This window comes from Schistocerca gregaria, chromosome 4 (genome assembly GCF_023897955.1).
Source record: "Schistocerca gregaria isolate iqSchGreg1 chromosome 4, iqSchGreg1.2, whole genome shotgun sequence".
Classification (NCBI taxonomy): domain Eukaryota; kingdom Metazoa; phylum Arthropoda; class Insecta; order Orthoptera; family Acrididae; genus Schistocerca; species Schistocerca gregaria.
Genome location: NC_064923.1, coordinates 596,299,295 through 596,318,413, shown reverse-complemented (window position 1 = coordinate 596,318,413; position 19,119 = coordinate 596,299,295). Strand labels below are relative to the sequence as shown.

Sequence of the window (19,119 nt, the reverse complement as noted above, 5' to 3'; positions counted from 1 at the left end):
ACCGAAAAGCGATACAATAAAGGATCTGTTTGAAAAATTTCAACGGACTGGGAACGTGACGGATGAACGTGCTGGAAAGGTAGGGCGACCGCGTACGGCAACCACAGAGGGCAACGCGCAGCAGGTGATCCAACAGCGGCCTCGGGTTTCCGTTCACCGTGTTGCAGCTGACAACGTCCACGTATCGTCTCATGCGCCAGAGTTTACACCTCTATCCATACAAAATTCAAACGCGGAAACCCCTCAGCGCCACTACCATTGCTGCACGAGAGACATTCGCTAACGATATAGTGCACAGGATTGATGACGACTATATGCATGTGGGCAGCATTTGGTTTACTGACGACACTTATTTTACCTGGACGGCTTCGTAAATAAACAGAACTGGCGCATATGGGGAACCGAAAAGCCCCATGTTGCAATCCCATCGTCCCTGCAACCTTCAAAAAGTACTGGTCTGGGCCGCCATTTCTTCCAAAGGAAACATTGGCCCATTTTTCAGATCCGAAACGATTACTGCATAACGCTATCTGGACATTCTTCGTGAATTTGTGGCGGTACAAACTGCCTTAGACGACACTGCGAACACCTCGTGGTTTATGCAAGATGGTGCCCGGCAACATCGCACGGCCGACGTCTTTAATTTCCTGAATGAATATTTCGATGATCGTGTGATTGCTTTGGGCTATCCGAAACATACAGGAGGCGGCGTGGATTGGCCTCCCTATTCGCCAGACATGAACCCCTGTAACTTCTTTCTGTGGGGACACTTGAAAGACCAGGTGTACCGCCAGAATCCAGAAACAATTGAACAGCTGAAGCAGTACATCTCATCTGCATGTGAAGCCATTCCACCAGACACGTTGTCAAAGGTTTCGGGTAATTTCATTCAGAGACTACGCCATATTATTGCTACGCATGGTGGATATGTGGAAAATATCGTACTATAGAGTTTCCCAGACCGCAGCGCCATCTGTTGTTGACAATTGTAACTACTGTAATTTCGAAAGTTTGTCTGCCTGAAAATGTACTGTTGTCCCAAGCATATTGCAAGAAACGGTGTATTTCTATGGCTGCTCGTTTAGTTTGAATTGCCGTTTCAAATATACCGGTCATTTTTGAAACACCCTGTAAATTGATAGCGTTAACGTCCAGTGCAACCGTACTGAGTTGATGCTTAATGCCACTGAACTCAATGTTTCATTCCCACTTAACACCAGCCATCACTGACTGTAAAAGAGTACCAGCGCGAGAGCAGGCAGCAACAATGAGTTAATTTAACATACACCGACAGCTCGAAGTGCGATCAAGCCAGGAGTAGACTAAAGAACGAATTTCTACAAGCACCGACAATAGTAACAGCAAAGTTGGTGCTAACAGTAGAGACACTCCGAGGCAGAAACAGCCTCTGAAAGTACTATCATGATAAATGTAAACGTAACTTTAAATCTAATCAAAATAATCTTTGTGGTTGCAGTGTTTTGAGAGTTGGGTGAAGACTAATATTCACTGCAAAGAAGGTGGTACTCACTCGGATAGAAGCACATGGAAACATTCAATTTCATACGAAGTCAGAGCATACGGCAAAACGACCAGTGTGTAAAGGGCGAGAGAACGATTATAAAAACTCGGTACTCGACTCTCCCACAATTAAAACAAAAAACTCATACAACTGTTACCGGGACTATGGCGAACACGTTATCTAGAGAAAAGACTACACAACCGTACAACCTGAGATCCTGCGACAGCAATGATACTCCAGAAATAATGTCCCAGAAAAGTTTCTAAAAACTGTTTGGAGCCTGTAATTTAACAAAAACATATCATAAGAAACGGTTCCGAATAATCGTAATGAGTACTCCGAATCGTTTGTGCGGCGAAGAGAAGTAGCCTATATGAATCATGCCTTGCGTTGGTGGGAAAAAAATATCAGTATGAATCAGAAGTTTCTTAAAGAGTTTGAATTGTGAATTAACGATATTAATGAAGGACACTACTGATTCTACAGAAAAGTTTATAGGAATTATGCAGTCTTTTAAGCAACGCTGATCTTATGTTAAAATTTTCCTGAAAGTTAAAAATTCACCATGTGTGTCCCTTTGTATTATTCATGACTATATTTTGATTGTAGACCTGCCCTACTATCACATATTAGCTAATAATTGGCTCAAGTAGCGTCTCATTAACTGTGTGAAGATTTCCACATTTAGTTTCTGCTATGTGATAAGTCCCAGAGTTTTTGTAGGCGAAGAAAAATCAACCGTTAACAGAGACATAGCTACTTAAGCCGGATGATTGGGATGGGGAGCTGACCCTTGGACTTTGTGACCCGTACGGTAAATGTTAAAAGGTTTCCACGAAATATGCGTTGAAACTGCATATTGGCGCCATTTATTATTGGAATTTAGACATCATGGGATCTGCCGGAAGTAACTATTGCATGGTGACCTCTGACATACAAGGAAGAGAAAGGTGAATATGATATGTAAACATGTAACAAATGTTTTTTTTTTTTTTTCAATCTGGACAACTTAATTAGCATGCATCGTGGAGTGAGCGAGTGAGTTTGCGCTTTGGTCTTTGAATGAAAATGACTTACAACGTACGAGAACTGTGTGTAAGTACTGAAAGGTAGAAGCGAGACTACTGGTTGATTCCGGTAAGGAAAGGCGTGGATAATAGAGACGGTACCACGCTCATTACCGGGGGCTTTAAACTTTACGGCAACCGTTATTTCTGAGCTTCGCTCGTGAACTGCTATACTGAACAAAAGGTCATTTTCCTCCTCCAAGTGGGCCATTTCCCTGTCGTCTCATTATTTCTGATATTGCGCCATTTCCGAGCGCTGGCAATAGAAAACTGCTCATGACTCCAGTCAGTTTCATAAAGAAGAAAGCATTCTAAGAGCAGTAATTTTGTGAATGACGGATTGGCCAGCATTTCTGTTTACTGGAGTAGTGCTAGTAGCGGCGTAACAAAAATTGTGCCTTTTGCGCACTCCAGAGCCATTACGCAATGAAGACAGTCTACTATACTAAAAGCTTATCACAGGGCGGTTGTTCCGGAGATGGTAATTTAACACGATTTAAAGCCCACCCGCCTACGCGAGGCAAGTGTCATATAATGGGAATGTGGGAGTGTTTTTTTGCTATTAATTTCCTCTCAAGCTTTCTACAAGTCGACCAAAAAAAAAATGGCTGTGAGCACTATGGGACTCAACTGCTGTGGTCATTAGTCCCCTAGAACTTAGAACTACTTAAATCTAACTAACCTAAGGACATCACACACATCCATGCCCGAGGCAGGATTCGAACCTGCGACCGTAGCAGTTGCACGGCTCCGGACTGCGCGCCTAGAACCGCGAGACCACCGCGGCCGGCAAGTCGACCACTTTGTTTCTTGATTCTGCGACCTGATGGGAGACGAATAATCTACTGAAAGCTTGTTATGTGTTGAGTGTAAACGTAAGACATACTGAAGTATTTTGTAGTATCAAAAATGAGATTAACGACAAACATAGCGTTAACATTGGGGACAACGGAGTGTACAAAGTGAAGAGATGCTGCTATCTTCGAAGAAGAATAACGCATGACGGACGAAGAAAGGATAACATAACGAGCAGAACAATACATGCAAGAGCGCAATCGTCGCCGAAAGAAATCTTCTGATATCAAATTTATGTGTCAATTTCAGAAAGAAATTTATTTTCCTGTGGGGCAGAGCATTGTAAGTGCGTCATGGGCTGTGAGAAGAACGGAATCTAAGAGAATCTAAGCTTATGAGACCTTGTTTTACAGATGGAAGCTTAAAATTAAGTGTATAGGTGAGAGACTGGGATGTCGTCCGTAGAATCCGTGAGGAAAGGAATATCTGGAAAACACTATCTAGAAGACGGGAGAGTACGAGAATCGTTCAATAAGCAATGCAAAACATTTTTTCTCACCCATTTTCGGTTGAAAAAAAGGCGGTATTTTTTGTGGGACACCGTGGAGTATTCCCTCTTCGGCTCCTAAGTTTGATAGGTTGCAGCGCTAAACGTAGCCTCCAAAATTACGTCTGTAACGAAGGTGCGTTCCAAACAGAGAGCAGTCATTGAGTTCCTTTTGAAGCAAAACTATAAAATTGCAGATATTCATAGATGGTTGCAGAGTGGCTAAGATGATCTGGCAGTGAACAAAAGCATGGTGAGTCTGTAAGCTTTATTTGCCCGTCGCTGGCATAGAAAACCGCAAACCATCTGGCCTTCCCGTCTGGGCAAGCTATGCAGTGACTAGAGTACATGTAAAGCTTGCTGGGACAGAATAAATGCTAGCTACAATGAAGTCGATAATACGATTGTAATATTGGCATTTTAATTTGATATCCCCTACAACTGACAAAATTATAAAAAGAAAGTGAATTTCTTTGTCCACCCACACACTCCTGAGAATGGCACATTAACAATTTGCAATCACGAGCCCCTATTACCGGCAGCTGCGTTGATAAATACTCGGCATCTCGCAAGGAAAACTACCAGATCAATAATATTAGGTAAGTTGTTGGAAGTGGTTAAGCGTTGGTGAAAATCTTGCTTCTGAGCACACAAAGAGCTCCAACCGCAGAACTGTGCACGGAACACGCGTTGGTGCAGTGCTGCGATACAGACCTTATATCTCCCTTCGAAGACGATAGCCAAGACGCCGTCTCCAAGTACGTACCGCTCGATGGCTGCAGGCGAAGGCCCCCTCTCTCCACAATTCTCCCGTCTCCCACGCGTACGAAAACGCGGAGGAAAAATACTCTGTTTCGCCCAATGTCGAACGCTCTATCATCATCGAAATCCCTCCAACGGCATTTCTGAGATCTACTCAATGATCGAGTAAGTCATGACACCACTAGGCAAACTAAATCCCCGTCTTCGTCACGTGTTGCCCAGCGCAGATGGCGGCTCCGGATGCCGGGCTACCCCCAAAAGCGTCGTATTGTCCCGCGTTTCCGGTGACCGGTACCTGCCGCCCACGGCGGCCCGGCGAGCTACGGCCATCTGCAGACTTTCCATTCCGCTGTTCTCAACTTCCGACGCTTTTCACCAACGCTTTAAGTCAGTGGCTCAATCATGCAGACATGCAGGGGGTACTGCTCGAGACTGCCTCATATTTATCATAATTCAATAGTGTCATGATCTGATGCCCTTGCCAGTCCCTTTATTATTAATACTAATGTTGCTAAGCTAACGTGACCTTACAAGTCGTTGGGCGAGGCGTCTCCATCATTATCGCTACAAGGTCGCGTAGACCTTTCCGATCTCCCGTATGTCGGCCGTCAGCACACAGCTGTGAGTCCTGCAATGTCGGTACGTGCGGACACTCTCACTCGAGCTGATCGACTGATCAGTCACACACCTCGCTACACAACTGGAGTCTCCTTTGATAATCTTGACATACTCATTCACCACTTGCGGTAATCAAAGGTGTATGCCCGCTGGGTTCTCGCACCTTCCGACTTTCATCTGTTTGATCAATTATTTAAAAAAACAGTCTTAATTGCATTTATTATTATTACACCGCCAACCGGTTTCAACCCGATGTAGGGGTCATCTTCTGGGCGTTTACACCATTGGTCGACTGCTGGTGGTGTCACTCCTGTCTACATAACGGCAGGAAACTATGTAGACAGGAGTGACACCACCAGCAGTCGACCAATGGTGTAAACGCCCAGATGATGACCCCTACATCGGGTTGAAACCGGCTGGCGGTATAATAATAATAATAATAATAATAATAATAATAATAATAATAATAATAATAATAATAAATGCGATTAAGACTGTTTTTGAATAATTGATTAATCATACTAATCGCTGCTTCATCTCCACAACCACGTTTTCCAAAAATCCATCTGTTTGGTCCAATGAAGGATGAGCTCCGTGGGAAGCAGTACCTAGATGGTGTAAAGGAAGACGTTGGATCTGATGTCGACCAGGAGAGTGGTACCACGTGGGCATTCAAGCCCTTCCAGTAATGTGGCTTAAGGCCGTCGCCTTGAACGGACATTATGTTGAGAAATAAAGTTTCGTAGCCAAACGCGGGAGGAATAATATGGTGTATTGGAATCCTGAGTAAAAATAGTTAGCTTTCAGAATAATGTGTGTGTCATTACTTATTGAATGTGTCTCGTTCATCTGTTAAGATGTGAGGGAATGATTCGAAAAATGGTTCAAATGGCGCTGAGCACTTTGGGACTTAACAGCGGAGGTTATCAGTGCCCTAGAACTTAGAACAACTTAAACCTAACTAACCTAAGGACATTACACACATCCATACCCGAGGCAGGATTCGAACCTGCGACCGTAGCAGTTGCGCGGCCGGTGGAATGATTCGGATGTATATAAAAAAAAACCTCATATGAAATTGATGCGACCAGGGTCGATGGGGAAGAGAGCAAGAATTTGTATGCAGAAACAGTTGTCACTGGATGGTGTCTGGCAGATTGATAGTAGAGTGAAAGGAAAAGGATGTGTGCAATCATGCACACTGCGTTTAATAGTTTCTTCTTAAGACAACAGAATGTTCGTCGGTCACATCTCTGATAAAGTTTAGAGTAACTGATGTTATGCACTGCACAAACGAAATGCTATAAAAACATGTCTGTTCAACTATATTGTAAGTCAGGGCGACGTGGGTGCTAAAATTAAGAGATGATTCCAAGATCCAAGCGTGAGTAATGAGAGTCCTATTGTTCAAAGCTGTACGAAAAAAAATCACATAAGAAATTACAATATCATAAAAGAACTAGACAAATCAAAATTTAAATTGCTATTGATCATTAGTTGACTCCCGCATTATTTAATGAAGCAACATTTTGCGATGTATGAAGCTGATCCTTAGGATACAATACCAATACTGAAACGTTTAACAACCATAAGCACAGGTATTAAAGTTATTCTGTATGTTCTTGACGTATGTTGTGACGATCTCTCTTTCCACTGGATGAAGACCGCGTGTGCCAAGTCACCACCAAACAACTTTTACATAAACGTGTAATTTTGTTACATGTTTCTGTATTCCCATTGTACCTTGAAGATGAGGTTTATACCTCGAAATATGTTACTTCATTAAATACACGGTGATCACAGTTCCGTGTGTATTGCGGTCACATAATCACTGTACGGCCATTCCATACCATTTGGTCTTAAATTTCTCGCTTCACCATTACAGATATTGATGAAATTTCGTGTGAACATTTGCACCTGTTCTCAATGAACACTGGTAACATTTTACTTTCACAAGTTTAATATTTGCAGAGATAGTCATTTGAGCCTATAGCGCATGAATGCACCAGTGAGTTTTCGCCTACTTTGAGACATAATGTCTCCGGCAATATTTCCTTGAAAGAAACAAAACAAGGCAATGTTGTACAACTTTCTGCTCCTTTTTTAAGAAATTGTAAGAAAGATTTCCGTCAATTTTCGTATGGATAATTAGAAGCAAAGTCGGTCGAAAAAATAGGCGCTCGAAAAAAATTTAAGTTTAGCGTCCCGTATCTCCCGAAGTAACTGCAGGACAAACCTGGAACTTTACGCGTAATATCTTACCAATACAAGGTCTTCGAATATAACATTTCTTTCCCTACTACTTTAAAATAGCTTACAAACTCAGGGCAATTTGACGACTTTTAAAACTGCCAAAAATGGCTATTTTGGCCCATTTTTACAAAAAAGTCTCCTGCTAAATCTTTAAATCATTTTCACGAGAAAAACATGTCGTAACTCGCACAAAATAGATTTGGTTTTGCAGTGAGAGCATATAAAAAAGACGACGGTACAGTGAAGATTCGCTGAAAATGGGCCTATGTTCAGCTGGTACTCATATTAAATCTGGCATCTTTTATTATGTTCTGAAATTGTGTAGCACACACTGATGAAGGAAATACCGAAAGTCTTGATGACTAGGAAATGATATTCAGTCACAAAAACTGGAAATAGTTTTTTTAGACATCTCTAGAGCATTCGTCTCAAAAATATTCTTTTGATAAAAATTCAGTGGAATAAGGAATCCAATGAAAAGAAATGTTTTCTCCTTTTCTCTGGCTCTAATAATTTGAGGCATTCACATTTTTTTTATTTTTTATTTTATTTTTTTTTGTTCTGTCTCATCAAAATGTCTTCCCATACAGACCCATCAGTGACATCACATAGTCGGCAGTATAGTTTTCCTCATGACATTCCATAGCAGATTAATGAAATGTGTAAAAAAATTCAAGTTGCTTGAAGTAAACATAACCTTAGGATCCTAAAAGGGACCTCGTCTAGCTTTTACTCTGACACTTACAGAAGTGTATCATCAGTCTTGGGGTCGTGTGTAAAGAAACTTTTAGCAGGCTTGGGAACTTGAGATACAGAAACCCACCCATGTCTGCTGTTGTAAAGCTATCAGGTGTGGTCCCTATCTCGAATGGAAATCGTGGTTTTCTCACGTTGGAAGGAAACAGCTGTATTTAAGCCACCATGAACCATAACAATTTTTCGTCAGTCACTATAATGTTATATATAACTTGCAAACGATATGACATAAACTATACCTTAAACTGGAATTAGACTAGTACATCAGTAGCATTTCACAGTAAAAAGACAACCTAATGATTGTGTATAACATGAATCCATCCCAAGAAATATCAGGAAGACTGCTACGAATTTCACCAAAATTCCCACAATGTGACAATGGTGTATAACCTGAAGACTGTTTATATGCTGTGTGCCGCAGCTGTTACGCAACGGTCTTCCTGCCAAGCTCTCCACTGCCTTGGTAAAGCACAGTTAATTTGTAAAGTTGGTAACTAGTTTGATTTCGTAGGTATATCAGAATAACGGACTGCAGTATGTCACGATAAACTGTGACAAAAGACACCGCTTTTCCTGATTATTATTGATTTAATAGATTTAGTTATTAGTGGGAATGATGGTGTGAATGCAAAATAACGTAATAAATGAATACTGTTATGTGTTTTATGTGAATAAGTTGTAGCGTGGAGATTGTCTTAGTTCAGGGAGAGTGAATCATACTCTCAGGGGAAAATTGTAAAGTGCAACTAGCCAGTTGATGGTACTGGGAAAACGACAAACAAGTTATTAAAGGAGGGAGCTACTTTGACATTTGTGGATTATCTAAATTTGTTCGTTTAATAAAGTGTTCATAACAGCTATTAGATTGTGATTGGTCGACTGTAAACGACGTACGTTTGCGAGGTTTAACAGTAATATCGGCTTGGCTATGATGAGTATCAGACAGAGTACGGTACCTTGGTGTATCATCTGTGGACTGAGAGAACTGATTCCAAAGATATAAGAGCAGCTCGGAGTTAAGCGATCATCATGCTCGGACGTGTACATTAAGAGCTCTAAATAAATGTGATAATCTTGCGGAATTGTGAGTTATACTTTACCGCTGAGTGTCGCAAAATTGACGCGATCGATTTTTAAATACGAATGTACGAAATTCTGATTTTTCTGTGTAAACTGTGACTTCTGGACTGGCCAAAATCAGCATAGCGTGCTACACAAGTTGCGTCCGGGAAATGAACGTTCGTAGTGGTCAATTTGCGTAATATTTGAGCGAGCATTCTGTCACAGACAGTCCGTTTTATAGTCTTAATAGTAATTGGTTTGGTTTGATACCGCAACCTGGTTATTACGAATGAATGTGATAACGTGTGGGTGAGGAAACTGTCACTTGAGTGGGGAAACCATTTTAGGAGGCTCAACAAATCCGATTTTTTATTGCATAAATCGTTAGCTTAACTATCCGAGAACACGCTGTCAAAATTTCAAAGCGAAATTCGCATCCGCTTAGATTTTTACACACATGGATGAAAATCCTCGACACGAGTATTGCCCAGAGGGAGAAGACAGCTGGTGAGAATGGTAGAAAAGAATAGCCCGTGGAATGGAACATGAACTGCACCTCGACGTACAGAAGGAAATTCTTCCAATATATGAAGATTTATCAAGTGATGAATTACTGGAGCGATGTTTAGGTGGCCACACACAAAATGCGAATGAAAGTTTTAATTGCACTATTTGGCGATTAGCTGCTAAACACTTGCACGTCGGACTAAAAGTCGATGAATTGGCATCGTATTTAGTAGCGGGCTTATTCAGTGAAGGAAATTCATATCTTGTGATGGTCATGAACTCGGCAGGAATTGTAGTAGCCACGCAAAGCTTCAATTATGCCGAACAAACGGATAACCATCCAGTGAGCCGACAGAAACGACGTAGTTCATTGGAATCGAAGAAGGTCGGAAGTTCGGAAAGCACTGCTGCAAGCGCAAAACGAAGCCTATGAGGAAGGAGGATTACTATATGGTGCTGGAATCGCAGATTAATCGGTATGCATTTTGCATTATTATTAACTTCCTTGAATTTCTAGTTTCCGTGAATTTTTCAAACGCGTTTATCTCGAAATGATTTTTTTTCTCACATTTGCGTCCAGTGTAACTGAAAAAGTATTGAACCGATCATTATGAAAATTGATAGTATGGTTCGGTACGTTATAAAATTTCGAATTATGTGAACCAACTTGTGGGATGATATCATGATTTTAAGGGTATTTTGCTTTGCACAATTGGAGAAAAACATAGTGAAAATCGAAGTAAATTGTTCCAACGGCTGCAAAATTTGTAATTTTCGTTATTTTCGCCTGCATTGAGGTTCATATTCTTAGAAAGTAAGTTATTAATGTAAAATCAAAACCTTTTTGATCTCAGTTGAAAAATCTTTCCGACCTTCGTTTGATTCCAATGAACTACGTCGATTCTGTCGGCTCACGGGATGGTTATACATTTTTTCGGCAAAAATGAAGCTTTGCGTGCCTACTACAATTCATGCCTAGTTCACGACCTTCGGCTGTTGACGGGCGTTGATATACACTCTTGGAAATGGAAAAAAGAACACATTGACACCGGTGTGTCAGACCCACCATACTTGCTCCTGACACTGCGAGAGGGCTGTACAAGAAATGATCACACGCACGGCACAGCGGACACATCAGGAACCGCGGTGTTGGCCGTCGAATGGCGCTACCTGCGCAGCATTTGTGCACCGCCGCCGTCAGTGTCAGCCAGTTTGCCGTGGCATACGGAGCTCCATCGCAGTCTTTAACACTGGTAGCATGCCGCGACAGCGTGGACGTGAACCGTATGTGCAGTTGACGGACATTGAGCGAGGGCGTATAGTGGGCATGCGGGAGGCCGGATGGACGTACCGCCGATTTGCTCAACACGTGGGGCGTGAGGTCTCCACAGTACATCGATGTTGTCGCCAGTGGTCGGTGGAAGGTGCATGTGCCCGTCGACCTGGGACCGGACCGCAGCGACGCACGGATGCACGCCAAGACCGTAGGATCCTACGCAGTGCCGTAGGGGACCGCACGGCCACTTCCCAGCAAATTAGGGACACTGTTGCTCCTGGGTTATCGGCGAGGACCATTCGCAACCGTCTCCATGAAGCTGGGCTACGGTCCCGCACACCGTTAGGCCGTCTTCCGCTCACGCCCCAACATCGTGCAGCCCGCCTCCAGTGGTGTAGCGACAGGCGTGAATGGTGGGACGAATGGAGACGTGTCGTCTTCAGCGATGAGAGTCGCTTTTGCCTTGGTGCCAATGATGGTCGTATGCGTGTTTGGTGCCGTGCAGGTGAGCGCCACAATCAGGACTGCATACGACCGCGGCACAAGGGGCCAACACCCGGCATCATGGTGTGGGGAGCGATCTCCTACACTGGCCGTACACCTCTGGTGATCGTCGAGGGGACACTGAATAGTGCACGGTACATCCAAACCGTCATCGAACCCATCGTTCTACCATTCCTAGACCGGCAAGGGAACTTGCTGTTCCAACAGGACAATGCACGTCCGCATGTATCCCGTGCCACCCAACGTGCTCTAGAAGGTGTAAGTCAACTACCCTGGCCAGCAAGATCTCCGGATCTGTCCCCCATTGAGCATGTTTGGGACTGGATGAAGCGTCGTCTCACGCGGTCTGCACGCCCAGCACGAACGCTGGTCCAACTGAGGCGCCAGGTGGAAATGGCATGGCAAGCCGTTCCACAGGACTACATCCAGCATCTCTACGATCGTCTCCATGGGAGAACAGCAGCCTGCATTCCTGCGGAAGGTGGATATACACTGTACTAGTGCCGACATTGTGCATGCTCTGTTGCCTGTGTCTATGTGCCTGTGGTTCTGTCAGTGTAATCATGTGATGTATCTGACCCCAGGAATGTGTCAATAAAGTTTCCCCTTCCTGGGACAATGAATTCACGGTGTTCTTATTTCAATTTCCAGGAGTGTATATCAACGGAGCCAGGTGAAAATGTGTGCCCCAACCGGGACTCGAACCCGGTATCTCATGCTTACCTGGCAGGCGCTCTATCCATCTGAGCCATCGAGGGCACATACGATAGTGCGACTGCAGGGATTATCTTGCCCACGCCTCCCGCGGGAGCCACATTCTCACCTTGTATGTCCATACACTACATTCGCAGTGTCCGAAAGAACAGACGCCATATCCATATAATATAATCGGAGTGGCTTCACTGCACGCAATGGGAGAACTCTACTCACAACCTTTAGCGGACACTGTTATTTTTGGCTAAAATTACTAAAAAAATTAACAAAAACTATTCGAAATAAGAATGAAATGATGTCAAAATTTGATTAATTCTAATTAATTTTTCCCATGCAAAAAGATCCCCAAAAAATCTGTGTTAAACAGCCTCCTAATGTCGTTCCTGCCGTCGGAGATTTTTTCCGCTCAGGGACTGGATGTTGTTTTGTCTTATTCATCATCATTTCATCCCCATCAACGCGCAAGTCGCCGAAGTGGCGTCAACTCGAAAGACTTGCACCAGACGGAAGGTCTACCCGACGGGAGGCCCTAGCCACATTACATTACATTTTCCCCTTAAGGTTAGCGAGAGCTGGGCAGTGTTTTTGCACCAAAGAGGTACAGCTTTGAGCTAAGTTAACTTGATACGAGGAAACGTTTTACGAAACTTTTAGAGATGTGTTGTGCAGCCATTTTCCACTGGAGCCTGCTCTAGCCGACGAACATTATTCATTTTCTAACAGAGCCAGTGTCTGGACAAGACTGCAGAAGAAGGTATCACCGAAGGGAGAGTGGGCAGTTATCTGAAGGACGAACAACAATTACAACCGCACCAAGCTGTTGTCACAGTGTAGTCTGGTAATTACATATGTTACAGCATGATGTCTGAGTGGCATCGTACCCACGGCCAGCGGACATGCGCGCTTGCTCTCCTTTTACTGCCGGACGGTAATTGCGAAATAATCGCCGAGTTGTCGCAGAGGCCGGGGTCAGGAGGGTCCACACACGTCGCGACAGCCGGGGAAATCGGCGCCTCCGTCTGTGTGAGGCTGTCCCCGGGGTTAATCAGCTGGCCTGGACACGGGAAATGCTGAGAGGCGGAGCGCAATAGCCCGGCCAGGATTGGTCGTTCGCTTTCACGATCCGACGTTACGTCGTAAACACTGCTTACCTACTCCGCCTTTCCGGACAAAGTTAAACTCAGCGAGGTTTCTAGGCCGGATATCCGTTCCGACCGGCTTCGCTTCATTACGTAGCAGGCCCTAGCGGCTTGCTTTTCCCCTTTAACATTAATTTCTTACATCATGTTTAGATGAGGTGACTAATGCGAATCTCGACCAGAGTTCCTTCTCTTCTCCGCCAGCTGTGAACGTAACATATCCGCCGGGAGCACTCTTGATTATGTTTAGCACCACAGTTCATTTACACTGATGACAGTCATTATTGAAAGCCGCCACAGCTGTATAATTAAATGTAGTTTCGACCTTAGAACACCATGAGGTTGCTGAGTTGCACCAATACGATTATGTAAATAGTCCTTCTGTCACATGAAACGTTAGAGAGGAATCAAAAAACTGATCACGAACATTCTGCCGAAGACCTGGTGGAAGCATGGCGAGTAGACACCAGTCCAGTGCACACAGAGCATCTTGCGAATCTTTCGCCAGGCGCTCAGCAAAATATTTGTGACTATTTCTTTCCAGTTATTTGGTGCTTGTGTGTTTTCAGTTACTCAATTGTGAGTCGAGAGGCCAGTAGGCGATTGGGGATTGGCAGGATCAGGAAATCAACAAAATTATATTGAATATCAGTGAAATAAATACCTACGATATTATAAGAAGTAGAAATGTTGTGAGAGGAAGAATTTATAAGAACGAAAAGATCTGAATAAGAAGTTACGATAGAAGTAGCGTTAGATTTTAAGTAGTTAGTGTTAAAGGTTAATAAATGGGCTGCTTGATAAGGAACAGCAGTTGTATTTTATGAAGTTTTATTTAAGCTTTACTAATATCGTGGCACTAACCAGAGTGAACAATATCCTAAAGCAGGAAGCAGGGGAGACTGATTCTTGGTAGGGTTATCAGTTTTGGGTAATGAACAATAAGTATCTTTTCAATTACTGAATATAAACGCGGTACGCCCTACTATCTGGCTACAAGCTTTTTGTAGTCGATAAGGTATATAGAGAAAATTGTGGACAAATCTGCAAACGAAAATGACGAAATAACATTAGTAAAAGCAAGAACGATTCATTTCACTGTCAGACATGGGAAATATTTTTCAAAAAATACGTAACATATTTCGTAACACTTATGTTAAACTTAGGCTTTGTGCACAGAATAAGCCAAGAATGAATGTAATACACAAAAGGGACAAAAATAAAAAATAGGAATATACAAAATTAAATGTAGTGTCTGGACATGTTACACTGGACAAACAGCAAAAAAAAAGTACAAAGAACATATAAACGAGGGTTGGAAACATCATCACGACATTTATTATGCAACTTCGAGAAATGGCTCTGAGCAGTATGGGACTTAACATCTGTGGTCATGAGTCCCCTAGAACTTAGAACTAATTAAACGTAACTAACCTAAGGACATCACACACATCCATGCCCGAGGCAGGATTCGAACCTGCGACCGTAGCAGTCGCGCGGTTCCGGACTGAGTGCCTAGAACCGCTAGACCACCGCGTCCGGCATCTTCGAGAAAAGGGAGACTCTGCAGTAGAGGTAAGCACTAAACTTTCCATTCTTCATAGAGCCGAAAAATGAAGCTACATGAAGGTCTTCGAGGAAATATAAACGTACACATATTTTTTTTTATCCAAATAACATTTTAAACTAACAAAGAGGTCTTAGAAATAAAACGTAAACTGAGCAATGTGACAATATTATTGTCAGTGAGAGATAATTCGGAAGAGAAGATAAACCTAACTTTTACAAGCGATATAAGTCGCTTTTGCATCAAAGATATAAACCACATCTCTGACATGTAAATCGGTATTTTAACTTTCAGGCAGAAATGTGACATAACTAAAGTGTCATATACTGAAAAATAACATCTAATGTATGTACGGTGAAGAGCCAAAGAAACTGGTACACAACCCTTGGGCCCCCACGAGCACGCAGAAGTGCCGCAACACGACGTGACATGGACTCGACTAATGTCTGAAGTGCTGGAGGGAACTGACACGAATCCTGCAGGGCTGTCTATAAATCCGAAAGAGTACGAGGGATTGTAACGGGACATTCTTCTACAGTACCACTTTTCCTCAACAGTAGTTTTCGATACCATTGTTACTTGATTTTAGAATTTTGGACAGGTCAGTATTATCTCAGATGCTTTTCTCAAAACGTTAATGCACTACCGTTTGTGGAAATTGCGACACCAGGAAGGAAACGTATGAATTCAATTAATGTAATGCCACAGGTTAGGAACATGACAAGTAACCAATGATTACCTTTTCAAATCTTCACATGTCCTTTGAGCCCTACTATTCAGTATGTCGTGTGGCCACCATGCGCTGCAATTAGAGCCACTATACGCCGTGGCATTGAGTCAATAAGGTTCTGAGTACGCTCCTGAGAGATTTCCCTCCACGCAGTTTGTATCCGAGCCCAAAAATCCGTAACACCAGTTGCTGGAAGAACGTGGGGCTATATCAAAGACAAGATAACCCAAAAACCATTTCCGAGCGGAAAAGAGCCATTGGAGATCGTCGACAGCCTCGATGTTCCGACACTTCAGCGGGTTGTGCAGTATTTCGCTATTCGTCTGCGCCACATCATCGCCAAACATATCAAACATTTATGAAGTTGGTATCTGTTCTTTCGGACATGCAGCTCGTTAGAATAAGATTACAATGAAATTAATACCCTTTGCTGCATACAAGCGTTGATATGAGTCAACGGGGACAGTTGAAAATGTGTGCCCCCACCGGGACTCGAACCCGGGATCTACTGCTTACACTCAGTCGCAAAAGTATTCGGACAGTGGGAAGTTTCACAATCAGTACTCGAGAAACACTAAGAAACCCAAACATATTTATTAGTAATATATATGCGTAACAACATTAATTACAAAAGAATTATTGTATCATTTCGTTTCCAAAACATAAATAACAGAAAAATTAACAACAAAAATGAAACATCCTGCACACCCTGCTGCTACAAAAGTATTCGGACACTGTCCAATAAACGTTCATAAGTTGTACGAGGAAAATGTCAATACCTTGTGGGTCCACCTTTAATTTTCAATACCTCCTGCAATCTAGTTCGATTGGGTTCAGGTCTGGTGATTGGGGATGGGGGTGCAATGCTTTCGGGCAACTGAAGAGCAACCACATGTGTACAATATGCGCGGTATGCTTGGGATCATTATCCTGATAAAAATGAAAGTTGTCCGCAATACCTAGATGTCGTGCACTTTGCTTCAAATGTCCTCGCAGTATATTCAAACACGCTTCCTTGTTCATCGTATCATCAATGAACACCAAATCACCCTCACCATTGCCGGACATGTATCTCCACACCATGATGCTCCCACCTCCAAACTTTACTGTTGGTTTGAGGTTCCTGGGATTCAGCTTCTTCATTGGCCTTTCGCCACACGTTTGCCTTTCCGTCGCTTTGCCATAATGTAAATTTACATTCGTCGCAAAATATCACCCGATTACACCAAGCCTGATCGTATTCGGCGTATTCCCTCTCAAACTGCTTACGTTTCTTCTGGTTCAATGCGTTTATGAATGGCTTTCGCCGTGCCACTCGACCATGGTACTGCGATCGTCGTAGTACTCTCCGCACGGTTTCGGGATGAACTTTTATACCAAGGTCTCCCTCTATCTCACTTGCAATTCGTGTGGCAGATATTTTCGGCTTCTGTTGTACCTTTCGCACTACCACATGTTCATCTCTCTGTGAAAATGTCTGTGGCCGTCCTGTACTGCAACGGAATTCCAATCGGTCTTCTTTCTCTAACCGTTTAATAATGTCGTGAACTGTACCTTTCTTCATGTTCACTACTGCGACAATTTCCTTGCAGGTTTTCCCCTTCGCGTCATGAGAAACGACAAGTTGGATTTGCTCGAACGTAGAACACTTCCCCCTGCGTCCAATTGTCGACCTGCACAGGCTCGCGATACGTGTTTACTAATCATCGCTATCGTCTCGCGGAAATGTCGGACACACTGCAGTCGCTTCACCCTCTGTGCGTCTCGGAATGAACTATTCTCTCACGTTGTCCGCTTTTGTCCGAATACTTTTGTTGCACCTTCCCATGCCCTTTTCAGGAAATATTACGTAACAGACACATGTCCAATAACAATTCTTCGTATTTGACGTGTGTTTCACGTTGCGACATCGTACCCAGAGTCCCAAATACATTAGAAAGTGCAATTTCTGTATTTCTTCGTGCGGAAAACTGCAAAATTATGCGTCGTTACGTGCTGTCCGAATACTTTTGCGACTGAGTGTATATGGCAGACGCTCTATCCATCTTTTTTTAACCTCATTTTGTTCGCTTTAGTTCGTTGAATCTGCTCGGGGCGGTCGTCACAAGACACCCGTTTAAGCTCGTCGTTGGTCGGTTTCCATCTGAGCCACCGAGGACACACAGGATAGTGCGACCACAGGGACTTACCTCGGGCACACCTTCCGGGGGACCCACATTCGCAACTTACTGTCCCCGCACTATATTCGTAGTGCCCCTGCCCATCATCTTGTTACTCGCAGCTTTACTGCCGATTCCCGTAAGAGCTCGGGCACTGTTTCTGCATCCGCACAGAAGAAGATGGTCAAATGGCCGGTGAGCTTTTCTTGCAGTTCAATAACCGTAACCCTGTACAAGTGACACTGCCTGCAATAACCGCAGAAATGAATGTAGGACGTACGACGAACGTATCCGTTAGGACAGTGCGGCGATGTTGGGTGTCAATGGGCTGTGGCAGCAGGCGACCGACGCGAGTGCATTTGCCAATAGCACATTGCCTGCAGCGTCTCCCTGGGCTCGTGGCCTTGTCGGTTGGAACCTAGATCACTGGAAAACCATAGTCTGGTTAGATGAGTCTCGATTTCAGTTGGTAAGAGACGATGGTAGGGTTCGAATGTGACGCAGACCCCACGAAGCCTCGGATCCGTCAGCAAGGCACTGTGCAATCTGATGGTGGTCCATAATGCTGTGGGCTATATTCACGTGAAACGGATGGGTCCTGTGGTCCAACTGAACCGATCATTGACTGGAAATTGTTATGGTTACTTTTGGTCATTTGGAGACCATTTATAGACGTTCATGGATTTCATTTCCTCAAACAATTATAGAATTTTTATGGATGGCAGTGCGCCATATCGAAGATGCGGCCACTCTTCGATACCCTATGGAACATCATAGAGAGGTCATTTCGTGCACCAAATCCTGCACCAGCAAACACTTTCGCAATTTTGGACGAATTGGTGACGAAAGCCTTGGGATATCTCCTAATATACGTCAGTATATATTTAAAATGTATGTTGTGAATAGGAGTCAACAAAAATTGACAAAATTTGTATCTTCTAAATTTTTTGTGGTGATTGCAAAGTATCAAATGGTTCAAATGGCTCTGGGCACTATGGGACTTAACTGTTGAGGTCATCAGTCCCCTAGAACTTCGAACTGCTTAAACCTAACTAACCTAAGGATATCACACACATCCATGCCCGAGGCAGCATTCGAACCTGCGACCTTAGCGGTCGCGCGGTTCCTGATTGTAGCGCCT

General features: G+C 43.5%; 1 protein-coding gene and 1 non-coding gene across 2 annotated transcripts in view; one reads left to right on the top strand and one right to left on the bottom strand.

Annotated features, from left to right (window-relative positions):
- Positions 1 to 19,119, top strand: part of LOC126266778 (hexosaminidase D-like) — a 903,571-nt gene that overhangs the window by 208,468 nt on the left and 675,984 nt on the right. The window lies entirely within an intron of this gene.
- Trnat-ggu (transfer RNA threonine (anticodon GGU)) lies at positions 12,354 to 12,428 on the bottom strand. The gene has a single exon. It is a non-coding gene; the product is annotated as a tRNA-Thr (tRNA).